Genomic DNA, 27,900 nt, shown 5'->3' on the forward strand with positions numbered 1-27,900 from the left:
TTGAAATCCATACACCCCCTATGGAAGACACAACCTTAATCTCCCACATAGGGAGTGTGGATTTCAAATGGCGTTAATCTGAATGAGTGACTCCATTTGAAATCTACATCCCTATGTGGGAGATTAAGATCATATCCATAGGGGTGTATCATGTATGGATTTCAACTGGAAAAGTCCAATTTTGTGGTACTGTGAGTCTGCAGCCAACTGGTATCATAATTGTTCTGGTATGCACTTGTGATCACGACTATGCATAGCACATAAAAAACCCGATGTGTGTGAAAAATATTAGCTGGCTGTAAAAGATGTTGTACACATGTGTACATTGTAGGTCCTGCACAATGCACAGCGAATAAATCTGAACGGTTGTGAAAATATGTTTAATGAATGCATACATTTGTACATACATGTATAAGCCCATCTATTTTGGCATTAAAACTTTTCCAGTGTACCACCTTCCTGGAACCAGGAGAGATCTTCAAACTTGAGCCAGAGGAATCCCTGGAGAAAGCCCACAGTGCTCTCACTGTCCTACATGCATTCAAAGATATCTACCATGAGCACAGGAATAAACTCAAAGATTACTTCACAGATGGCAAGGAACCAGTGGAATGGGAGTTTGCATCACCGCTGGTGTTTGCTCGGTTGGATAAATACATAGAGAGACTGGAAACTACAGAGGTAATATACTGTAGTCATTCCATTAACCGCTATGGGTGCTTAACAAAGTCATTTTGGGTGGATGCTTATTTTTTTATATTGTTTACATAATTGCATAGGTAAAAAATGGCCCAAAATATAGATTTTATGTGTAGATAGTTCCATGTTTGATACATGTGTAGTTGGATCTTGCACATAATGATAGAGGATTTAAGTTAAGTAAAGTTGCTGGGTGGGCGCTTCGCCGCTTACTAGGGCATGGGGGATGGTAGTTTAACTTGATATCTTAGTTGAATGGGTTTTTATTTTTTTATTTACAAGATCAAATTGTTTTAATGAGCAATGTATTGTGCAATTAATTGGAAAACAAATAATGTTTTAATCATGATAACATATCATTTTCAAATGCTTCCTAGACAGTTTGATAGTGAATATTTTGTTTTTAAAAAGTTCTAAAAAAAGTGTAAAGTTGAGCACATTTGCTGGAGCATTAATGATTAACTTATATGTTGATGAAAATTAAAACATTACAAAAAGTAACTGCGCCAGTGCTCAAAATAAATGGGGCTAAGGGTGATTCTCCCCCAAAAATGTCAAAATAGCTCTCGAAAATTAAATTACGGGGCGATTTTTAATAGAAAGTAGCCCTAGAAAGGAAATTATTTTGAAGCTTGTGGCTCAAAGTAAATAGGGATTTTGGGCATTTTGGGTTTTTTAGCCCCTTCGAAATGGTGAAAGTAGCCCCCGAAAGTCAAATTACGGTGGAATTATTTTGAGGCCTAAACTGCACCTCTTTTTTGGAATAACATTTGTTAGTCTATTGATATTATTGATACAATTGAGGTCCATGTGTATCAAAATAATTATGCACAACATATAATTTGTGCTTCTGTTTGTGAATTCAGTCAGGAAAGTTGTTGTTTGAGTTGTCATCTACCTGAAAAAGTAGTTTTTATTTTTATAAGCAGCAATAGGACCTAAATGCTATATATTTACTATTGGTAGGTAGTATTATGAATATTATGAATATGATTTAATCTGGTGGTGTTTGTTTGTTTTTGTTTTAGAAATTATTTGAGACCACAGTGGAATTCAGCAAGCTAGAGAAGACCGAGATGGGCAGCATGAAAGGCAAAATGTTGAGTACTCAGGTAGAGAAGATCCACCAGGAGTTCCTGGATACAGTCAAAGTGTTTGGAGAGAGAACATACAACGCACTGGATCCACAATGTCAGGTATGTATAACAGGAGGAGAGCATCAGTTGTCTGTGATTTGTTGTACTTTTGCATATCAATGAATACTATCTGTTACTGTTAGGAAATTAAATTAATACCGGTAATATTGGTGCATAACCCATGAGGTACCATATAAGATTCTTATATTAGTGAATATGTTATTTACATTGACATGAGCCTAATTTTCCCAAAGAGCAAATCACAATCAAATTAGTAAGAATAAAACCTTGAAATGTACAAAGAATAAAAAATGTCAAATCCAAGCAATTCTCCAGAGACCACCATGGCTGTACAAAAAGAAATGAGGTCTACAGGCTTTTGCAAAGATTTTTCGCACTAAAAAGAACTAGGTCATGACTGCGTCACGCGATGCTACGCAGATTGATCGCGAATGAGGGGCCGATGTAATGATGATGTGATTCAATTAGCCAATCAGAACGCAATTTTATATTTACACCGTAAACTGCGCCGGGGCACTGCGAAAGGTTTTTGCAAATGGCAGGGGTGTTATTTTTCCGGATTTCCGGATTTTTGGGATTAAAAAAAATTCGGATTTTCAACAAAAAATTTTTTTTTTTTTTTTTTTTTTTTTTTTGTTGCTTTTCAGAGATGTCACATTTCCGGAATTTTCAGTTTCCAGATATGAGAAAATCTCCAATTTTAAAATGAAAATTCCTTAGAACCCTGACTGGATGATTTATAGACACACTGTACTGTGCAAAAATGGTGATGCAATTTCTCATGTGTATGTGAATGATATGATACTGGAAGTATGTAGGCCTATTCACAGATAATAAATGTTTTTATACCATAAAGTGAAGTATTTTAACAGTTTCTCATTTTTGCATTTTACCCCATGAAATTGCATCTCCAGTGGTGCTCAAGTGTGTAAAACCCCTCTGGCTTCAGGGGACTTCGCCCCCTCAACCCCCACCGGGGCGTTGCCCCTGGACCCCCGGCCGCAACAGGCGAGAGCTCCGCTTCGCAATTTCATTGCCTTGGGTTTTTTTTCAAAAAGTACCAATCACACCCCTGAAATGGGAGTAGAAATGTGACCCAGTGTATCTCACCCATATTTTATGATCATTCCCAGCTGATTTGTAGTATGGTTCATTCACTAACAAACCACTGCACAAGAATGTAATTTTGTTATGACATGTTTTTGTTGTTTTCACAGGAATTTGCTGATGATTACGACCATTTTGAGAAGCAGGTGTTTGATCTAGACCGAAGACTGGGCTCCATTCTGTGCCAAGGATTTGATGATTGCGCTGGCTTGGAAAGTGTCTTCAAGGTAGGAATAGGAGTGAAGCTATACTATATAATATACATGCAGGTGTTTGCTAATGGGTGTAGGTGTTTGATCTAGACAGAAGACTGGGCTCCATTCTGTGCCAAGGATTTGATGATTGCGCTGGCTTGGAAAGTGTCTTCAAGGTAGGAATAGGAGTGAAGCTATACTATATAATATACATGCAGGTGTTTGCTAATGGGTGTAGGTGTTTGATCTAGACAGAAGACTGGGCTCCATTCTGTGCCAAGGATTTGATGATTGCGCTGGCTTGGAAAGTGTCTTCAAGGTAGGAATAGGAGTGAAGCTATACTATATAATATACATGCAGGTGTTTGCTAATGGGTGTAGGTGTTTGATCTAGACAGAAGACTGGGCTCCATTCTGTGCCAAGGATTTGATGATTGCGCTGGCTTGGAAAGTGTCTTCAAGGTAGGAATAGGAGTGAAGCTATACTATATAATAAACATGCAGGTGTTTGCTAATGGGTGTAGGTGTTTGATCTAGACAGAAGACTGGGCTCCATTCTGGGCCAAGGATTTGATGATTGCGCTGGCTTGGAAAGTGTCTTCAAGGTAGGAATAGGAGTGAAGCTATACTATATAATATACATGCAGGTGTTTGCTAATGGGTGTAGGTGTTTGATCTAGACAGAAGACTGGGCTCCATTCTGTGCCAAGGATTTGATGATTGCGCTGGCTTGGAAAGTGTCTTCAGGGTAGGAATAATAAACATGCAGGTGTTTGCTAATGGGTGTAGGTGTTTGATCTAGACAGAAGACTGGGCTCCATTCTGTGCCAAGGATTTGATGATTGCGCTGGCTTGGAAAGTGTCTTCAAGGTAGGAATAGGAGTGAAGCTATACTATATAATATACATGCAGGTGTTTGCTAATGGGTGTAGGTGTTTGATCTAGACAGAAGACTGGGCTCCATTCTGTGCCAAGGATTTGATGATTGCGCTGGCTTGGAAAGTGTCTTCAGGGTAGGAATACTAAACATGCAGGTGTTTGCTAATGGGTGTAGGTGTTTGATCTAGACAGAAGACTGGGCTCCATTCTGTGCCAAGGATTTGATGATTGTGCTGGCTTGGAAAGTGTCTTCAAGGTAGGAATAATAAACATGCAGGTGTTTGCTAATGGGTGTAGGTGTTTGATCTAGACAGAAGACTGGGCTCCATTCTGTGCCAAGGATTTGATGATTGCGCTGGCTTGGAAAGTGTCTTCAAGGTAGGAATAGGAGTGAAGCTATACTATATAATATACATGCAGGTGTTTGCTAATGGGTGTAGGTGTTTGATCTAGACAGAAGACTGGGCTCCATTCTGTGCCAAGGATTTGATGATTGTGCTGGCTTGGAAAGTGTCTTCAAGGTAGGAATAATAAACATGCAGGTGTTTGCTAATGGGTGTAGGTGTTTGATCTAGACAGAAGACTGGGCTCCATTCTGTGCCAAGGATTTGATGATTGTGCTGGCTTGGAAAGTGTCTTCAAGGTAGGAATAATAAACATGCAGGTGTTTGCTAATGGGTGTAGGTGTTTGATCTAGACCGTAGACTGGGCTCCATTCTGTGCCAAGGATTTGATGATTGTGCTGGCTTGGAAAGTGTCTTCAAGGTAGGAATAATAAACATGCAGGTGTTTGCTAATGGGTGTAGGTGTTTGATCTAGACAGAAGACTGGGCTCCATTCTGTGCCAAGGATTTGATGATTGCGCTGGCTTGGAAAGTGTCTTCAAGGTATGAATAATAAACATGCAGGTGTTTGCTAATGGGTGTAGGTGTTTGATCTAGACAGAAGACTGGGCTCCATTCTGTGCCAAGGATTTGATGATTGCGCTGGCTTGGAAAGTGTCTTCAAGGTAGGAATAATAGGTGTTTGCTAATGGGTGTAGGTGTTTGATCTAGACAGAAGACTGGGCTCCATTCTGTGCCAAGGATTTGATGATTGTGCTGGCTTGGAAAGTGTCTTCAAGGTAGGAATAATAAACATGCAGGTGTTTGCTAATGGGTGTAGGTGTTTGATCTAGACAGAAGACTGGGCTCCATTCTGTGCCAAGGATTTGATGATTGCGCTGGCTTGGAAAGTGTCTTCAAGGTAGGAATAATATACATGCAGGTGTTTGCTAAGGCCAAAAAAAAAAAAATTGTTTGTTTGTCCTCCACAGCTTTGAAAGAGGACGTGCGGGCGGGCAGATTTTTTTTCTTTTTTTCTTTTTTTTTTTTCGGATTTGGCGTATTTCTGGACCTTGCTAGAGCTAAATGCTACAATCATTCATGGTGACTTAAAAAACCATTTTGTTTCTTTAATATGCAGTTAAAGTTATAATTTGTGTTCATGTCATAGTCTTTTAATGATTTGGTGGACTTTTTTTTAATTTTCAACCATGAAAGAGGTCCAGAGATACTCCAAATCTGGAAAAAAAATTGAATTTTACTTGTTTTATAAAAAAAAAAAAAATTGAAAAAAAAAAAAAAATATTGGTCAGGCCTTCATCTGAGGAGCGGGCGGTGGAGGAAAAACAAACAACTTTTTTTTTTTTGCCTAATGGGTGTAGGTGTTTGATCTAGACAGAAGACTGGGCTCCATTCTGTGCCAAGGATTTGATGATTGTGCTGGCTTGGAAAGTGTCTTCAAGGTAGGAATAATAAAACATGCAGGTGTTTGCTAATGGGTGTAGGTGTTTGATCTAGACAGAAGACTGGGCTCCATTCTGTGCCAAGGATTTGATGATTGCGCTGGCTTGGAAAGTGTCTTCAAGGTAGGAATAGGAGTGAAGCTATACTATGTGATAAACATGCACTGCAGCTGTGTAGGCTGTACTGTTGTAGTGTGTATAATTGCGTAAAAATGGAAGTGCGTTGGCTGATTGAATGATGTCATGAAATGCTGGCACTGCATTTGCTGAACAAGCAGCAAATCATGGAAGGTATAAACAGGGTATGACACGTCAGAAAGTGCCGTACTTCTCTAGCAGCATGTGTACAATGTAGATGTCCAATCTTAAAGGATGACTCTGGCAATCACAACATTATGCCTTATATGTTAGACAAACAATTATCAAGCACAAATCACATGGTTTTATTTGAAGCAAACTCATATTGATCATAAAAAAGAATAAAAACAGCCGGCTCTCAACACGCAATAATCAAAATTCCCGCTAGTGCAATGACGTTATGATTACTTGTGCTCAATTGTTGTCAGCCTTCATTGTATTGCTAGGACGTCATTGCACTGACTCAACAATTCCGGCCATGCAGCTTTTTATGTACCATATTTGTTCCATTAACTGCCCATGCCCGTATTAAGTGCCCACCCAGAGACTGTACTACACAAGACCCTCTATCATTATGTGCAGGATCCATGCAACTGTAGCTGTGTATCAAACACAGAACCATCTACACGTAAAATCCATATTCTGGGCCATTTTTTTTTTCAAATTTGTAAAAAAAATAAGCGCCTACCCAAAATGACTATGGTAAGTACCCTGGGCGGTAAAATGGAATGAATACGGTACTTATATTTGTGTAAAAACCAGAAGCCAAGTGAAATGTTCCATAGACTTGTGTTCTTAAGTTTCTTTTCATTTGGGTCTTGATATTAATCTTTTCTTCACCAGATGCTTGACTGCTATGGTCCAATGCTAGACCGTCCAGTCATCAAGGATGATTTTGAAGACAAATACCCACAGCTTCTAGTCATGTACGGTGGTGATTTGGACAGTGCTAAGGATATCTATGATTCTCAGATGGCTGCTATAGAATCTTCAAGCGGTCTACCACCACTCAACAAAAATATGCCCGAGATAGCAGGGGCACTTAAATGGTCCCAGCAGCTGAGAGCTCGTATCGAGCATCCAATGTCGTGCTTCAAGCACTTGGAATATCCGTAAGTATTTATGTCATGTATATAGTATGTTTTGATGACAGGAGCTTACATGACATTCTTAGAAATTGTAAGTAAACCTTCTTTCCATAACCCGTGTGAAATCCATAGATCATCATGCATTCATACCTTTTGAATACCATTTGCAATGTGCGATGAAATACAGTAACTGTTGTCATACAGATTAATAACTTTATAAAAAAAATGTTTAAAAAATACATCACTGCTTTTGCTGTCTAAAATAATATTTTGCATATTTGTTATGCTAGTATTCCATAATGTGAATGTGCACATACAGATTAGGTGCTAATGGCAAGATATTACTGGATAGCTGATGCATGATATGTTAACATATATGCAAAAGAGCTGCGATAGAGATTGTATATACACTTGCATGATCTTGTGGCTACATGTAGCATTGTGTGCATTTTAGAATAACCTTTTTTTCTTTTCTTTAGACTATAATTCTTTATCATGAATATGAATTGAATCTGAAAAGCTCGCTGAACTATATATAATTTTTGTGTGATGTAAATAATAAAGAAACTTATCAGACTAGCAACAATTTAACCATACCATAATCATCTATAGTTTTCAGCAAAGTTCTTCAGCGGTCTGCCGATTTGGTGCTGTTTACAGCATTTACACAGAAGTAGGTTTCTGATTGGCAAATTGATCATCATCACATCTGCACCTCATTCGCAGAACAATCTGTGTAGCATTGTGTGACCCAATTCTTTTTACGTGATCATCAGGAAGAGCAATCGGGCACTGCTGAAGGACTTTGCCGAATACTATAATTGTTCAATATTGTACATCTCATTTACTTACTATGACTTGTCGTTTCACCATTGCATGATATCTTATCTCTCCTGTCACTTTTTACATCCCATGCTCATATTTTTGCAATCGCCATCATCATCGTATCTTGCCAATGATGCTTTTCTTACCACATAGTACTGGAGTCAAGAGGTAACAACTGGTTTCTGACTTTTAATGTGATGGGAACAAACTATATATTGATTGAATTTATTTGGGAATATTAAGTATAGAATAACCTTAGCATCCTCTCCTAGTCTTATGTAGCTCTAATCATGACCATAACCTTGACAAACTTTGATCTTTGACCCTAAAACACAGGATACAAAGGTAATTCTATACTTTTCTTAGAACAAGAATCTTTTCAAGCATTAATTTAGTTTGTTCCTAAAACATTAATATTTAAAATAACACACCCACTTGCCAATTGTGCACTACTCTGGCTATTACATTTAAGCTTAAAACTCTGATTTAATTAATGAGTGCACAATTGATAGATTTTCACAACTGATCTTTTCAGTCACCGCACGCCCTCTGTTAGCTTCCCAAGTGGACTACTGACTTTGCCTTGAGAGTTAGGCCAATTTCTGGCCTAACTAAAATTGGTGATGATGTAATGCATCTTTAAAAATGAATCTGGCTTGTGATTGGTCGCCCAGATCTCGTTATTGTTTAAATCCTCCCGACGCGTACTGCGGGTGGTACCATTATAACTATACATGGTACACAACTATCTAGGGAATGCTTGGCGCTTTTGTGCTGGTGGATGAACGTATGCATCTAGCAGTATTGTACCACCATGCTTAGTCTTGTGGTTAGATTTTATTGATAAACAAGTATGATTGACAGTGTGTGAGTCCCGGGGTAAAGTTCTGCTTAAAAGTGAAAGTCCATAGTCGGTTTTTCGGATAATAAACGGGCAGATTCTAAAATTAGAATTGTTCAGTATTGAAGTGTCATTATAATTATGCCATTATGATATGTTGCATTCAATAATATAAGCCTCACGTAGGGCCTATACTTTACTTTTACTGTCACAAATATAATTATATAGCCTAAACTTTTTCATAACCATTTTATACTAGTATTTTGATGTACTAAATATCAGTATAATTTCGAGTTCAACTGAATGCGTTCATCATGATTAATAACATTTTTATTTATCAAAAATCGACTATGGCATAGTCTAGCTTTTTCATTGTAGGTTGTATACATTTTCGAGTGGATTTCTGTTAAACTAATCATTTCCCTGATTTATTTGACTCAAGTTGTATTAAAAACAGGGAAAATATGACACAACATCCAATGGGGGAGTAACACAATAAACAAAGGGTTTTTAACTTTGTTTTTTGTGTTACTCCCCCATTGGATGTTGTGTCATATTTTCCCTGTTTTTAATTTTATCCATTGCTAGTGTGACACTGTTGTATCCTTTTGGATCCATCCTTTGGTTCCCTGCTGGTCAGTTGGAACAGATTTTCCCTGTTTTTATATCAAGTTGTATTGTTGGAGAATCATTACTCGTTGACTGCCGATAAACGTCCCAATAAATCGGACTTAGTCACCGGTCAGTTCTCATGATAGATCTCCATGGCTAACGATGGTTAACTATGAAAACATGTTAAAGGACATCAAGAAAATTTTCTAAGTTATTTATTTTGAGCTCTTTCGAGTATCGACGAGTAATTCTGTAGATTTAGGTTTTGTCTGTGACTGCTATGTGAGGCCGTCGTAAGTCGTAAGCTGTCGTACGGGGCTCAAACTCGGTGGGTGGGTGTAGCTCTGTCCTGGCAAGAAGAAGTTTATGTTCGTTAAGTCATCCGACCCTGGGGCCCCTCCCAGGGGTCATTTGAGGTCAAATGACTAAAAACTGTCATATGGGCATGAAACTAGGTCGCACGGGCTCAAACTCGGTGGGTGGGTATAGTTCTGTGCTGGCAAGAAGATGTTTATGTTCGTTAAGTCATCTGACCACGGGTCCCCTCCCAGGGGTCATCTAAGGTCAAATTAGTAAAAACTCATATATGGGCATGAAACTTGGTAGGTACAGTCAACATTTAGAGTTATAAGTTTAGGTCATTTTGGGGTCATCCAATGTCACTCTGGGGTCATCTGAGGTCAAATTACTAAAAACTGTCATATGGGCATGAAACTTGGTGCGTACAGTCAACATTTAGAGACAAATTTTTGGAAGGTCATTTTGGGGGTCGCCAGGGTCATCTGAGGTCAAATTAGTAAAAATTGTCATATGGGCATGTCACCATCAGCCTGGTCGCGCCCAGCCGAGAACCGCCAAATATGGGTAACCGCCTAGTCTATTTTAAAACTGATGCATCAATAACTATGTTCATCATGTCATATAGAGGCCTTGCATGCGACGTATCATCCCGTAAATATGGCGGACTACTCAAATGCATTCAACAAAAGCATGATTGCAATCAACCGTGACAGTTCGTCTCACACATATAATCCTGCACTACGATCAAATAGGTTGATGACAACATTTGATTGATTGGACTGCACTCCGCCATAACTACGGTGAAGGACACCGGTTGAAAACCTTTGTTTGGAGCCAATCAATAATTTCATGCGGGGCCTCTATTGTATCATTCTCACATAGATATAGAAATACTAAATTGTTCACTATCTATATTTTTACTTCTAGTAGAGCTCCAATCTAAGGGTTAAAGTTATGTTTTAGGTTAGGTTTGGATTTTTTTAAAGTACCCAGTACAGTGAACCTTATGGTACAAATGCGCACGAAAATTTTAGCATAGGCCTATTGAAACTAAACTAGTGAAATATGGGACAAAAGTGGAATAAATTAGCGCAAAGCGCTAAAAATGGCATTTTGTGGTTATAAAATGGCCAAATATGAGGTTATTTTCGACACAAACCAATACACAGGCGTCAATATTGGGGGTGATTATATTGACCATCCCCTGGCAAAATATTGTGGCATTTACCCCCTCGATCTACGCCTATGTAATTTAGAGCCCTGTGACTCCATCGGTCTCCCTCTCCCTCTCTCCTCCCCCATCCTTCCTTTTTTTTCTTCCTCCCTTGGCGGAAACTCTACCAATATGCGATACGTAATCTATTTCCTCTTCTTTCTATATCTAACCTCCTTGGGCCTACATATTAGTACTGATATATCATACGCTGGCGAAATTACGTAATTAATCGGATTAATTAACATACTGAGCAATAGGTGAAAACAATTTTGACAAAAGGAGTTGTCCTTGTCAATTTGTAGACATGTACTTTTGATTATTTACATAGCTTCTTCTCCAGTCACTGTGTAAACATCCATCCAAAAATCTGATTGCTATTATTATATGGATGAATGGACATATCACAAAAGGATTGCTTATCTCAATAGGGCATGTACTTAAGCATTTTTTTTAACTGACCGGCGTTATTGGGCGTTTTATCGGAGGTCACCGGGTAATGCCGAAGATCAAAATCGATTTTATGTATTGTGTATGTATCATAGGACGCTCGTATTAATTGTCTCTATGCGCTTGAGAATTCAACAATATAAATAATGGTAGCTCTATTATAATACACATTAATGTTTTAAGCAGATAAAATTCCAAAATATAATACGTTTTCTGCCTTTGCTTGTCACGTGGTAGGCCTATGTTGAATTTGCGATTATATTTTTAAATAAGTTTCAGATGAATAACAACCAGACAAGTGGCCGAGTGGTCTAAGGCGCTAGGCTCAAGCGTTGCGCCGTGAGTTCGAACCCCGCCTCTGCCAAACTTTAAAAGAAGTAAATTAAAATTTGACTTTTTAAATTTCATATTTGGGAAATGTGACTGGGAGAATTTATGTATGGTGTGGAGTGGTGTGATAGGGCATGTACTTTAACTGGCCGGCGCGGTCCGGTGACTAAGTCTTTATTGGGCGTTTTATCGGCAGTCAACGAGTAATGGGAGGTATATTTAGGAGAGGTTTGACACATCTAGGGCATGTTTTCAATGTCTTTAAATGCCTGTTTGTTTTTGTGTTTCTTTGTTTGTTTAAATCAAGTGATAGGCTATATAGGTGAATGATTATTTTCAGTGGCGTAACTAGACATTTTCATTTGGGGGGGGCAAGCGGGGGCAAACATAATAAATGAGGGGGCAGGAATCCAGCACCTTTTGGCGACAAAAGAAGTGTATGGTAAAAATGTGCGCGAAGCGCGCAAAAATTTGTGGCTTATTGAAGCTAAACTGGTGACATATGGTAAAAAAGTGGAATAAATGGGCGCGAAGGGCGCAAAAATTTGTGTCTTTTAAGGTTAAAATGACCAGATATGAGGTTAATTAATAACTCTCAGAAGTAGGCCTACTTTAACTTTTTTCATTTGGGGGGCAAACAGGGGCAAGGGTTCAAAATGGGGGGGCTCCAGCCCCCCTGCCCCCCCGCTGGTTACGCCACTGATTATTTTTACAAAATTTTATGTTGTAGCAAAACTTGTTTTATTGTATTAATTTATTTCTTGGGGTTTTAAGGCAGCTGTGTACTCTCAGACATGCTTGTAGTAAAAGTGCAATAACTTTGTAATTATTAGGGCAAGACATATAAAAGTATACATTTTTATAAGGGCAAGACATCAATAAATCTTAATACAGATTTGGGGTAAAAACAACAATTATGAAGAAAATTACAAAAAAGTGAGATTTTGGCAATATTTGTTAGGTGCATCATAACAAAAAAACACTCTTTCCAAAATATTTTATTTTGTTTTTAGCTCAATCTTGAGGTTCCATTCCAAAAATGTTTTTTTTATTTTTTTGATATCGGCCTTAGTTTTTGAGATATTGACCATATAAGGCATCAAATTGAACTTTTTGAAATTCACAAACGCCTATTTGCACAAAATGATGCCTAAAATCGGAAATAGACCAAAATATAAAAAAATGAGAAAACCGTTTCTTGAGTCGATCATGCTTTTACGATGATCATGTTTGCTTACCTATAGATGCTGTATTTATTGAGTTATCGTGTACCTAAATCGTCATTTTACCGAGAAAATGAACATTGAAATAATGGCCGTTGAAGTTTAAAGTGGTCACACTTTGCACTTTAATCGAATCTCGCAGGAGAATGCGGCAGTTTTTGTTTTTCTACCTTATATTACGGGAACATCGGGTTAATCCACAGCCCCTTGAGAAGTTTGAGCGAAATCCATTCATAACTTGATATTTAAATCGGGGAAAGAACTTGAAAAACCCAAATTTTAACAGCTAAAAAGGAGCCATTTGACCACTAGGTTTTTGTGAAATCAGTGCTTCCGCGGTGTTTCCATAAGATGCGCCACAAGATGCAGATAAGCGTCGGCGTATCGTGAAGCGTATTTGTGCGTTAACAAATTTCGCGATACATAACGCGATGCGTTTTATGCGCATGTACCCTGCTGGTACAACAAAGATTTTCTTTCCTTTTCAATTTCAAACACGAGTGGAATAGGGAAATAAAATCCTTAAAATATTACAGTTGGAGTTTACAAATCTGGATTTTTATTCCTTGTATTTATAAAAAACATAACAAAGTATAAACATATCAAAAAAACTCAATTTTGCGAAAGAAACAATGTCTAGAGTACACAGCCGCGTTAAGTACTTTTGCAAATCACAAAATACAATGAATTTATTCTTGTTATTAATCTAAAACAGTTTCTTACAATATTAATTTCATCTGTAATTATAATGGATCATACATTTTAAGTGGTTTTCATTGGTTTTATGTTGTGTTGGGGTGGGGGGGGGTTGTGTGTGTAGGTCTGGTGAGGTAACTCTCTTGTAATGATTTGATTAATGATATATTGTATTGTTTGATGAATTCACAGGGTGATCCAAACAGACGATGCAAAGGGCGTATTTGCCAAGTATGAAGAAATGATGGAACTGTTATCAAAGTAAGTGCATACTCATTTAGTCACTTAGTGTTTCATAATCATATGTATGCATGTAAAGGGGATATTGCTTGAGGGGTGGTGCTTTCCTGTTTCATGTAGGTTTTCAAAACTCAATGATCACATCACATTTCAAAAAATCTTTGAGAACCTGCTGGGACAAGAGTGTCTATGGAGAAAGGCAATGCATGTCAATCCCTATATCTCATTTAGAAAGAAATTAATCTCTTTATATAATACTGTAGGCCTATAGGTTAGCAACTATTTTAAACTATTGCGATTTGGTTTGGTAGTTCACAGCATCTTGCGAATGGTAGTGAGCTTTGGCAAAAATTGCATTCTTAAATTTTAAGTCACATGCATTGACTGTAATATCCTTTCAATTCCATGATATGTAAACAAGCCATCTATGTGAAAGACAATAAATAAAGCCATTCAAGCAGTACTTATTTATATTTTTAAAATTTACAAGATTCATTTATCACTTTCTCTCTTTCTAACCTCTTTGTCATATAATAGGTATGAAGAGAATGTATACAAGGATTGGATAGCCACAGTAGATGAAACTTGCGCAACAACGCTCAATTTCCCTCTAATCATAAGAAATCAAGAAACCAACCTCATTGCTGTCAACTTTGACCCCAAGGTAAAGGATTATTATTATTTTATTACTGTGGCTTGTGCACTGCTGGCTTACTTCAAAGTTTTTAAATGTTTCAGCAGGAATACTGTCCAACACTCCAGATGAGGCAATAACGTGAATCCTGCATGGCTTATAAAATAAGATTTTAAGGGACTAAGCCAGCTGCAGGTTGCTACACAGGTTAAGCCAGATGGATAATGGTTGATGTGCGCATACAGATATTAGGGTTAGGATTAGGATTAGCTTAGGGTTTCTTACACAAAATATTACATGAAGAATTGACCAACTTAGTGTTTGAACCTGAATTTGAATTTGAGTGGTATTGTGGTAATGTGGTAGGGTTATTCAAGTCTTATGGTTTTAGGGTGAAAACAATAATTGAAGTAGTCTTTGCTGTAAGCTATGACTAGAGACAAGAGTTCTGATAAGAGTACCTGGAAGGATGTTAGAGCAGCAGAAGAAGGTATTTAGAGACCAAGTTCTGGAGACAGCTTGTTTTGTTGTTAAAATAGATTTTGTTTCTTTTTATTCTGTTTAGTTAAGGGTACTTTCTCTTTTTGGTTGAAATTTTTGGCGGGAAATAATCCCGCCAACATATTAAAGTAATATATTTCCACAACTAAATATCATAGTCATGAAATTAATGATGCATCTGGTAGCTTAGATCATAACGTTCATATACTTAGTTGCAATTATCCCAGATAATTCTTGATTTATTTTTACAGAGTCTTGAATTGTGGAGGTTTTTGATCAAAAAAGGTGCACTCAGTGTATTTTGAAACTTGAGGCATAACTCTTCTCAAATTAGCCCCAAATCATAATTTATTATATACGCGTGTAGCAAACCCCTCTGGGAATAATTGGACGTTGTTTGCGGAGCCTAAATTTGATTCGATTTTATTTCACAATATTTCTAGGGTGAGAATTTTGACCTGATATTTTTTTTCGGATTTCACATTTGGATTTTATAAATAAATAAATTTTGAATAAATAATGAGTACGCTTACCTTTCTGCAACACTTCCTGATACCATTGGGCATCTGCTGATAGCCAACATTTGAGCTGAAAACAGTCCCATCCTATCATTTTTGAACAAAATATGGTTCAAAATTACGTGCACTACGCGTATATACTGGCATAGCGAGGCAATGAAGAGAGCTATTTACGGTGGGGTATCTATTGTAAGCTATTAGGGTATAGTATATCTTCCCGCAAGTGACCCGATGTGTCAAGCAGATGCATACATAAGGGCGGTATATTCAAATGGTATTGTCTGGATCATTCAGTATCGATCGCGCAAGTATACACGTATGTGCGTGGTCGCTACCCAGGTTTTGACCTCACCTCACAATGACGTCGTGAATGACCCAGCGTTTTCATTTTATTATTACAAAATTAATCGTTTATCACGAGTCCTAAGAGTCATACCAGTTCAATTCATCAAAATTAATTTGTATTAAATGAAAAACAAACAAACAAGTAGGGTCATATGTCTTTTTATGACTGTATTCCTACAAAAATCTTATTTTCAACACACTAGAAACGTGTTGATATGTATAACTGTGAAAATCGCCGAATGTTAACCACAGTCATCATGGCTCAGTAGGCATCTTTAGCATTCATAGTGCTTTGGCAGTGGTTCGAACCCCGGTGTGGATTTTAGTATTTTTTATTCTTTTTACTAATGCGCTGTGCCGTTTTTCAAACACGCCCCTGAATGAAATTGATGGGCAAGTACCCTTAAGGTGGTGGATGACACACTGATTACTCTGAATAGTCTGAATTGTATTAAATTGAATCTTGTCAATCAGAAAAAAACTCACTTTGGTTAGATGGAATCACCAATGTTGCGGCCAAAACCTTTGGCCTTCAGCTGGGTGGATGATCTAGGGTCATCCGAGGTCAATCGATGAGGAAGGCCAAAGGTTTTGGCCACAATGTCAGTGTTTCCATCTAACCAAAGTGAGTTTTTTGGTTAACAGGATTCAATTTTATACAATTTGAACATTTCTCAGATGACTGAAAGTATACACAGTGTTATCTGAATAGTCTTGTTGAATTTTTAACATATATGATGTTATTGTTGCTTTTGCCAGTTGGTAGCTGTACTCCGCGAAGTCAAATATCTGTTGATCCGAGGCAATGAATCCATACCTGAAAGTGCCAACACACTCTACACCAAACATGAAACCCTGCGAAAATATGTTGCCAATCTTGACCTCACAGTAGCGTGGTATAATAAGATACGCGAGACCGTCCTCGAGGTGGAATTCCCCCTCATAGATGGCCAATTAGCGAACATAGATAGAAACCTGGAAAGGGCCGAAAAAGATCTCAACTGGAATGGCGACGGCGTGTGGGACTACATTCAACAGATACGGGATCAGGTGCGAGATTTGGAGAAGAGGGTCCAGCAGGCTAAAGATAATGTGGATATGATTAAGAAGATCATGGAGACATGGGCCAAGAAGTCGCTGTTTGACAGGAAGGAGATGAAGGAGCAAGCCCTTCTTGGACTGGATGATAGGGAGGAAAGATTGGCAAAGAGGTACAAGGAGATCCAAGAGTCGGGAGAGAAGATACATGGTCTTGTTAAGGTAAGATATTGAATAAACCTATCATGAGAGACTGAATCTAACTAATCGTGAAATATTTTCATAATCAGGGTTTGATTTACTTTGAAAAAATTGCATAGCAATTTTTATCATAAACATTATTAAGGTGATGTTCTTATGATATTATCATACATATTAACATTGTAAAAAAAATACTATACAAGCTGAAATTTGTGCAGCAGGTTGTCCAAAATGGGTAGAATTTTGCTCTGCTACACCAGGTAGATCGAAAGTTGTAATCATAATAATTAAAATTTCTTTATAAGTAAGATGTTGAACAGATCTATTTGTGAAAATGAGACTAAAACTATCTCTAATTGTGAAATAATTTCATAATAATATTAAATATTATATAGGTAAGATATTGAACAAAAATCTATCTTGGTGTAAATAAGACAAAATCTATTTCTAATTGTGAAATAATTTCATGATAATATCAAATTTCATATAGGCACGTAATTAAGATACTGAACAAATCTCTATCTTGGTGAAAATAAATTGAGACTGAATCTATAACTAATGGTGAAATAGTTTTGTAATAATAGGCAAGATATTGAAGAAATCTATCTTGGTGCAATTGAGAAGAAAATTGTTCTTTTTTCAAACTTGCAATGAAAACCTAGAACAAAGACCTGCCACTGTGTTATACTTTATCCAATATGCACACAAGTACAAACATTTGTTATCTAGATTTTGTATTTGTGACTTGCTCCCACGAAATGAATGTTAAGTTGCAAGTTGGTAGTTCCAAGACCTGGCCGCTGAAAGGATTTTCTTTGTTTGATCTGCACCTGCACAAGCCAGTAGTATGTCCTTTGTGAATGCCCATTGGGCCCCATTCATAAAGGACATACTACTCTACTGGTGTGCAGAATGTCCCATTCACAGGGAAATACTACTGACCTGTACAGGTGTGCTTCAAACAAAGAACATATCAACTCAGCAGCCAGAAGGTCTCAAAACTATCAACTTGTGACTTTATGCTCATTCTGTGGGAGTAGGTCACATTTGTCCTCATAAGGGCTGCATCTCATTGAAATTTTTTTTATGTCTATCTAACCTTGGATTTTACACGTACAGAAGGTCAGTAAAATTTTTGTCACTTGTTTTTATTACTGCTACAATTTTTGCACTTTCACTCAAAGTAACATTGTAAAACAAGGGAGTAATGAATGATATGGGAGATGTCGGCAGTAGGTAAATTTAGTCATGATTATTGGATGCTGGGTATGCACGCTTATTAGTTAGCATACTACATCCAGCTAGGTATTCACCAACTGCTTTGTATGCTTAGTTGGCACGCTCCATCTACATATTAGTATGCTATATGCACAGACGAGAGAGATACAGACCGCGTACAACCAGTAAAAGTCCCTGTGTACTGTATGCGTTCTCGCATATTTATGAGGGTTGATTGTTCGATCGTGCCGTGTCTAACAATCACACCAATGCTGTGTGCCTTACCATATATGCAAAAGAGCATTGCATGCTTTTGCGATTACGCGATAGACCGTGAAAATATGCGGTAATTGCGTAGCAGTCTCGCCTGTCGCATTGCAATTCGTGGAACAATCGGCCCTCATTATCGGGTGATGCTGAGACTTTGACTGATTGCACACGGTCTGTATCTCTCTCGTCTGTGGCTATATGGGACTCCAACACTGTGAGTTTGTGCCATGTCATGTTGGCACCAATATTTTTCAATCGCCATACCAAATTTGGGGAATTTTAAATTGTTAAACGGCAAATTTTCACCGATAGATCCTGGTAAAACCATTTTCCATGTTGATACACATTTTACAGGAAAATATGCAGTTGTTTAAGGCTGACGCTGCAATGGACACATGGAAAGCCTATGTAGATTACCTAGATGATATGGTGGTAGATGGCTTCTTCAATTGCATCCACTGTAGTCTTAACTACCTGCTGGAGAACTCAGATGTCAAGACGTGTAAATCTCCACTATTTGAAGCCAAGATGGAATTACAGGTAGGAGAGAAATGAGATTATGACATTTTTTTGGTTTGTTAAAGAGATATAGAGTCATTTTGCTGGCTAAATAGATTTCAATTTTGGTATCCTTCACTGAAACCTGAACCTAAAGTTAATTCAAAGAGAAAGGTGAAAAAATTGCATGTGTATGATGGCAGACTTATACTAAACACACTATGGCACAGTCAGGCACACATGCCATTTATCCGACGATCAGCTGGATCATGTCATACAATTATTGTTCACTTAGGAAGTGTGACTCAGGATATTTTTCAGAACTGGAGAGGATTGCCATCTGTGTTTTTATGCATACTGTATTTTCATATTTTGTTAGCTAGTGAAATCCTGAATTATAATTTTTTGAAGATTTTATTTTACAAATTAAGCGTACTGCTAACCATCCAGCGCGTATTATTTTCCACAAAGTCCTATGCACACGCTTAATGTTGCGCGCGTATACGCGATTGTTTACGCTGAAAAGGAACCTTGCAAATGATTATAGTATTCGGACTATATATGATATTTGTATCAGAAAGAATATATAAGGAAAAGGATGTATATGACAGGATGTATAATATGACCCTGAGCATGTCATGAATTCTTGTGAGTGACATAGATTCACAAAATTTCCACGGTTGCAATTATTTCTTTTTCCAATAGGCCTTTAAAACAATGTATCAATTTTGAGAAAATTTACACGCCACAAAAATAATGGTCAAGTTGCAAAAATGTTGTGTTGTGAAAATATTGTGCTTTACAATTGGCTACATAATTGCCACCAAAATACAACTTACTTAATTTGCTTGAGGGTAAATAATGATAACAAACACTTTGAATTGATTTCTATTCTTCTTTATTACTGCTTCAGCTTCCAGATATGGTGTTTGTGCCATCATTAGATTATGGAGTCTCTGATGGTTTCTATGATTTACTTAAGATACTTGTAATTGATTTCTATATTCTACTTTATTTCTGCTTCAGCTTCCAGATATGGTGTTTGTGCCATCGTTGGATTATGGAGTCTCTGATGGTTTCTATGATTTACTTAAGATACTTGTAATTGATTTCTGTATTCTGCTTTATTACTGCTTCAGCTTCCAGATATGGTGTTTGTGCCATATCGTTGGATTATGGAGTCTCTGATGGTTTCTATGATTTACTTAAGATACTTGTAATTGATTTCTATATTCTACTTTATTTCTGCTTCAGCTTCCAGATATGGTGTTTGTGCCATCGTTGGATTATGGAGTCTCTGATGGTTTCTATGATTTACTTAAGATACTTGTAATTGATTTCTATATTCTACTTTATTTCTGCTTCAGCTTCCAGATATGGTGTTTGTGCCATATCGTTGGATTATGGAGTCTCTGATGGTTTCTATGATTTACTTAAGATACTTGTAATTGATTTCTATATTCTGCTTTATTTCTGCTTCAGCTTCCAGATATGGTGTTTGTGCCATATCGTTGGATTATGGAGTCTCTGATGGTTTCTATGATTTACTTAAGATACTTGTAATTGATTTCTATATTCTACTTTATTTCTGCTTCAGCTTCCAGATATGGTGTTTGTGCCATATCGTTGGATTATGGAGTCTCTGATGGTTTCTATGATTTACTTAAGATACTTGTAATTGATTTCTATATTCTACTTTATTTCTGCTTCAGCTTCCAGATATGGTGTTTGTGCCATATCGTTGGATTATGGAGTCTCTGATGGTTTCTATGATTTACTTAAGATACTTGTAATTGATTTCTATATTCTACTTTATTTCTGCTTCAGCTTGCAGATATGGTGTTTGTGCCATATCGTTGGATTATGGAGTCTCTGATGGTTTCTATGATTTACTTAAGATACTTGTAATTGATTTCTATATTCTACTTTATTTCTGCTTCAGCTTGCAGATATGGTGTTTGTGCCATATCGTTGGATTATGGAGTCTCTGATGGTTTCTATGATTTACTTAAGATACTTGTAATTGATTTCTATATTCTACTTTATTTCTGCTTCAGCTTCCAGATATGGTGTTTGTGCCATATCGTTGGATTATGGAGTCTCTGATGGTTTCTATGATTTACTTAAGATACTTGTAATTGATTTCTATATTCTACTTTATTTCTGCTTCAGCTTCCAGATATGGTGTTTGTGCCATCGTTGGATTATGGAGTCTCTGATGGTTTCTATGATTTACTTAAGATACTTGTAATTGATTTCTATATTCTACTTTATTTCTGCTTCAGCTTCCAGATATGGTGTTTGTGCCATCGTTGGATTATGGAGTCTCTGATGGTTTCTATGATTTACTTAAGATACTTGTAATTGATTTCTATATTCTACTTTATTACTGCTTCAGCTTCCAGATATGGTGTTTGTGCCATCATTGGATTATGGAGTCTCTGATGGTTTCTATGATTTGCTTGAGATGCTCGTAAGTGACATCTACAAAATGGCATCATTGGTGAAGAGACTGGCAGAACACAATAGCGTGGAACATTATCAGGTAACTTGTTCTAGGCATGACTAGGAAGTTAAACTTATAAATGTGATTATTTTAATAACACAAGGCATGCTGTGAATGAAATTTAACAAGTGTAAAATATCAGTATACAAAAAGATGGATGATACCATTGATGAGGCTTTCTGGAATGGGCTATTATTCCACACTAACCCTGTGCAAGATTTTGGAAATATATGCTACATGGGGGTATGAATTTTAAATGGAATGAACACATTAGGCAGTTCCATTTGAATGTCATACACCCTCTAAAAAAGATTCAACCTGACTCATTCATAGAGAGAGGGTGAGTTTCATAAAGAGTTGGTTAATGTGATAATTCCATTTGAAATTCATACTCCCCCAGTAGTAAATAATTCCAAAATCTTCCCCAGGGGGAGTGTGAACTTTAAATGGATTATCCCAATTACTGAAATGGTCTATTATTTGAACCATGATCTTGATTAATTCTCTTGAACAGAGTGATCTGGAAGATATGTTAGAACTCTCAGAGATGCGTCAAGAACTGATGGACCGTGTGCAGACCATCATGAGCAAAGCCCAAGAATACCGTAATTCCTTTGACAACTACGCCTATCTGTGGGTGGATGACAGGAAGGAATTTATGCGTCAATTCTTGCTCTATAATCATGTGTTGACGACAGAGGAGATTGAAGCCCATGCTGAGGAAGGAGTTCCTGAGTGTCCGCCTACGCTGGATCAGTTCAAGGAACAGGTAAGAGTGATGGAAATACACATGCAACATATGTTACATGATGTTTTTTTTTATTTTATTTATATTTATAACAATAGGCTAGAAAGCATGGACAAGCCCAATAGTGAAACCACTAAATTAAAGGGATGCCCATTACATCAAAACAATTTAAAAAAATACATTTAAGGACAATGGAGAAATAAAAGGAGACCAAACGAAATGAAAGAAAATCAAAAGGAGACAAGGCTACATGAGGTGATGACAAACAGCAGATTTAAAGGCTGGTAGGGAGGTGCATTTGACAACATCCTCAAGCAGGTAGTTTAATTTGAATTAAAAATCTGTACTTTAGAGCAAGATGAAATTTCTTGTTGGTGACAATTGCAGCAATTGTTAAATTTCTACCTTTGAAACACGTTTGGGTTTACATGATATAAAAGTAATGTGTACTATTCTATAAATTCTGTAGCATTTTGTAGAATTATGTACATCAAAATTGAGCCTTTTGATGCAAACAGTAGCATAATCAATTACTGTACAAGTAAGTGGGAATTTTTGCGGAACCTTAATTTCCATGCTTTCAACGTTCAACCATGGAGGTATATAAATAAATGGAGAATGATCGCCAGAATTCTAATCTCCTAAGTGGAGATTATCCCGTTACCTCTATTCAATGAGTCACCAAACTTGAATGAACCAGCCACTTCAGCCAAGCTATTGATCTCCACGATGGTTATGAGACTCTACCATGGTTCATTGATCGTCACTCCCAAAATTTCCTCATAGGAATTGACCCTACATTGACCTGTACCGGAAGGCTTGTAAAAGAGACTGTATAATGACGTCAGCTAGTCAATTAGCTGTTCGAAGTTCAAAGTTTTGATAGCTTATAGTTTCAATGTATGATTGTGCGAAAACCCGATGAAATTCGGATGTTCTGTTCTCAAGTTACTGAAACTGTTTTCTACACTAGTTGTGCCGTAACTTGACAAATATACTTAGTTTTCATGTTCATATATTAAGCTTTTAAGGGGTCTGAGGGAGTTCAAATATAGTGCAAATAAAAGCAAAACATTTTTACCTTCCGATTGTGAAAAAATTATGTTGGGCCAATTTGGGCCATTTGAGTTAAGAGCGAGTAAAATTTACCGGAAGTACTTCGGAATTCAGGTAAAAGTGACAATGATTAGACAATCTTTTCATCATCATTAAACTTCTCATTTTATAATAAATAATTATCAGTATTTAGGCCTAAATGATTATTAATATTATTAGGGGCCATCATTTTCTTTAGAGAGGGGGTTCCAAATAGGCCTATATGGGGGGGGGGTCATAACTTTTTGGAAAGAAAAATAGGGGGTCATAGCCTAATTTAATTTTTCACGAATCATGACCAAAATGTAGCTAGTCACAATATGACCACAGATATAGGCCTACAGATAGGGTGTACTATTTTATTCAAAAAGGCTGATTTCAATGCAATTTTTTGACGAAAATGACAATTTGATATCAAATTTTCTGAAACATGAGCACTTTCCAATAAACATTATAAGTAACTGCATTTAAATAAATGACCAGTGAAACAGACTTAACAATGTAATCAGCTTAGCATAAATCAATATTCCCTGAAATTGCCTATTCAACAATAATTGGTCATAACCAACGTAGTACAAAAGATGCTTGGCTAGATCATTCTCCATTTATTTATATACCTCCATGGTTCAACTCAGCTAAAAAACAAAAACTTGCAAATATCGACTGCATATTGCTAGGAGTGGGCAAGTGCAATAGCTGCCATGTGTAGATGAGTACAATATACTGTTTGTAAATTGCCAATAGCGAAAATATTTAATGCTCAAAAGCTCTCAACTTTCTTGTTTGTACCTTGATATACTTAAGGATGCACACAGGATCAATAAAGTGTTACATGGCCAAAATTGAGTTTTCATCACTAATGTCATCTTCAAACCGTATTTTATCTTGTCATTAATAGATTTTAAAGAAATCTTAAAATTTGAACCATAAGAAAAGCTATTTTAAAGACCCCTTTTCATTAAAAATTCGTCAAAATGCAAAAGCAAATAAATCATTGTTTTCCGCAATAGATCGCGTTCTCGTGCTGCATACTGCGGCGATACAGCTAGCAAAGACACGCACACATGGTAAACTGGATGGGCGAGGTGATTGCTGATTGAGGCGCTTGAGTCGCTAATCGCGATCACTACCGTTTATCGTGACGGTATTGATCTCTTCCAAGGTCGGTAAAGCTTGCACCATTTGCATTGCGAAACTGCGGGCCGACAGACCACCACCGTCCCCGTCCCAGAATCAGTAGGCCTACTCGATAAATTTCGCCAAAAAAAGTGCTGATATAGTGGTATAAAGTGTTTTTTTTTATATGAACATAATAGTGAATTTTTTGTTTGTTTTGTTTTGTTTTTCAAGTTTCATTCTGAACTTGAAAAGATGAAATTTATCTGTAAGAAGTAGTTACCAGTAAGAAGCCCTGTAATGATGACGCAATCTGGTAGATAGATAGAAAACGTAGGCCCTAAATATTTTCCTAGTAGGCTAGACTTAGCCCGTGTACATCATTAGGCTTATTATTTTATGTTTAAAAATTTGTTTTATTTCATTCATTTATTCATTCATTCATTCATTCATTCATTCATTCATTCATTCATTCATTCATTCATTCATTCATTTCATTGTTATTATTTGATTTACCAAGTTGGTGTAGTTGGACAAGAATATAGGCCTATTATTATTAGCTTACATTTTATGCAGTCCCAGCCTTGGTTCGGGGGCCTCTGCGGTCGTTCAGTCTCGTCTTAATTTTGAAGACCATAAAAATAGGCAAGCAGTTACTACCGGTAGGCCTATATTAGATACCTAAGGCCCTGAATAATGTTTCAAAGTGTTATTAAAACACGGATTTAAGATTCTCTACTCCTGATTGACCATTAACGCAATGTCAAAAACGTTGACATTTCAATACATCATATTGACCATCTAGGCATAGGCCTACAACTCTATGTCAAAAATGTCGATATTTGAAATCGGCATAGCGAGCACGCGTGTATGAAAACATTTTCATGAATGTTTTAATGCTAAATAATAATTTCAAACGAGAAATATAATCGAAAATGCAAATTCGTGCTTTTTTCATAACCCATTTTAACTACATTTCCATTAGTAGGCCTATTAGGTCTACCATATGCCATGATTGCGATAAAGGCTTTTGGTTTTACAACACTTTTTTGCGAATGTTTTGGCGAATGCCTTTTTATTTGCAATGTTTGTCTGGCTTTCAACTTTCACGTTTATAATGTTTTCTGTATACTTTAAAAGGTAAACTGCTTTAAAGCATTTTTCGTGAATGTTTTCATGCAGTGTTTTAAAACGCTCTTTATAGCATGATACCTATATATGGTAGGCCTACTGCATAAACCACAATCTAATTTAAAGCCATAAGTGTTTCGTTTTCTACTTTTGAAATTTGGTTTTGTTAGGCTATGTCAATTTCTGTGTTTTTCAGTTTTCTTGTGACCTCTCCGTGTTTTGCCCGTTTAACATATAGGCCTACTTTTTGTCCGTTTTACAAGACGTTTATTCAAGACATATTACAACTTTTACCCCACTTTTTACACGTTTATTTGATTGAAAACAACAACAGACACACTTTTTAAAAAAAATTTTGTTGTTGTATTTTATTCACTTTTTATGCGGTACAAAATTTTACAACTTTATTGCCTTTAGGCCTATAATAGGCCTATGACTTTTGTACGTGTTTGATATTCCGTAAAAAGTTAAAAATAAAATAAGATAACAACAAACAGTTACAATAACAAAAACGGTATATTGAGTAATGCGACACATGTGATGTAGGTAGGCCTAGCTATAACGGGCGTTAAAATGCCTAGGCCCCTATCTTTGGCGCGGACGGGCCGCGGTGGTGCCTCTCAAGAAAAAGCAACAAGTAGTAACAACATCATGTTTATGGTTCAGAAAAGGACAATGAACATAAAAATGCAATATTTGTCAACACCAAAAAAAAAAAAAAAAAAAAGAAGAAAATCACCAAAAACGATAAATTAAAAACATTGCATTTTTAAAGCAAAATCTATATAAATAAAAGGAAGGTTGCCCATCTTGTGTGCGAGTGTTCTCCGAATTGCCTAGACTTTCGGCTTTGATTTAGTGGTATATTGATCGGGTACATATTGCCATTTTTCCATCGGACATTCGTTTTTGCAAAAATTGATGGTAACTAAGAGAATAACATAAAAAACTGTAGTGTTGCTATGCAAAATCGATCGCAGTGGCATTGTGGGTAATAAGGTTAGTGTGAACCGCGTAATAATATTTCCAAAAAACCATCACGCAGAGCAACATTGCCCGCTTTTCTGCCAACTGCGAGGTGGCCAAGAAATGATTCAGGCTATCTAGATGCACAACAGCGCATAATTTATTAATGATCTTAAGAGCTCTTCGTCCCTACGCAGAGCTACGCGCCCTATTTTCCGCCACTGCATCGAGGTTGGCAGCCAAGAGATTAAGGCTACGACGCGTGAATCAGGAGACCCGAGGTGGAGACAGTCAGTGTACAATTTCATTATTTATTCTAGGCCTATGAAACGTCGTTTAGTTTTACAGCCAAATTCATACGGGAGATTGAGGAATATAATACGGAAATGCATTTGGTTGAAAACGGTACAGCCAAATGCATACGGGAGATTGAGGAATATAATACGGGAAATGCATTTGGTTGAAAACGGTCAAGAAATATGGTTAAAACCGGGTGTTTTTTTCCCGGGCTTTTTTATTGTCGAAACTCAGTGGTAGCGCATGCCGTAACTAACTGGCAGTGCGTTGGCGTTATTGCGTTGGCGTACAAGGGATGTGACGCGCACGCATATACATAGGCCAACTTTCCGTGCCAGAGAAAAATAATTCATGAAAAAAGGAAGCTAAAATAATGAGAACATAATTAAATGCAAATGGGAAATCACACGCTAAACAGGAAATATGAAAACTGGGAACAAAATAGGCCTATGTAGAAAAAAAAGCCAAAGCTAAAAGGACAAACGTAAGAAAGGGTAGATTTATAAAATAATAAATAATAATAAATAACATCAATAAATAAATAACATGGAAACGGAAAATATCATATATGGAACAAAATAGATCTATATAGAAGAAACTGAAAAGGTGACAGTAACTAAATGAAACGGGGGCAAAATAAAGAAGGAAAGAAAGAAACTAATCAGCAAACGTAAGAAAAAAAAGCTAAAATTAGATTAAAATTAATCAGGAAATATAAGAAAAAAGAAGCTAAAATAATGAGAACAGAATTAAATAAATAACATGGAAACGGGAAATCACAGGCTAAGCAGCATAAAAAAGAAGCTAAAAGGGAAACGTAAGAAAGGACAGATTTGGAACATAATGGGAATGCGGTTAGGCCTAAATAAATAAATAACATGGAAACGGAAAATCACAAACTAAATAGCAATGTTTTTCAGTGGGAACAAACTAGGCCCATGTAGAAGAAACTTAAAAGAAAGAAAGAAGCTAAATGGAACTGCCAGAAGGGACAGGTTTAGAAAAATAAAATTTACCTTTTCAATGATTCTACCTTTTCA

At 36.9% G+C, this 27,900-nt stretch overlaps 1 pseudogene; it reads left to right on the forward strand.

Annotated features, from left to right (window-relative positions):
* The window catches only part of LOC140150481 (dynein beta chain, ciliary-like), a 111,523-nt pseudogene that overhangs the window by 16,301 nt on the left and 67,322 nt on the right, over nucleotides 1–27,900 (forward strand).

The sequence above is a fragment of the Amphiura filiformis genome, chromosome 4 (genome assembly GCF_039555335.1).
Source record: "Amphiura filiformis chromosome 4, Afil_fr2py, whole genome shotgun sequence".
Lineage (NCBI taxonomy): Eukaryota > Metazoa > Echinodermata > Ophiuroidea > Amphilepidida > Amphiuridae > Amphiura > Amphiura filiformis.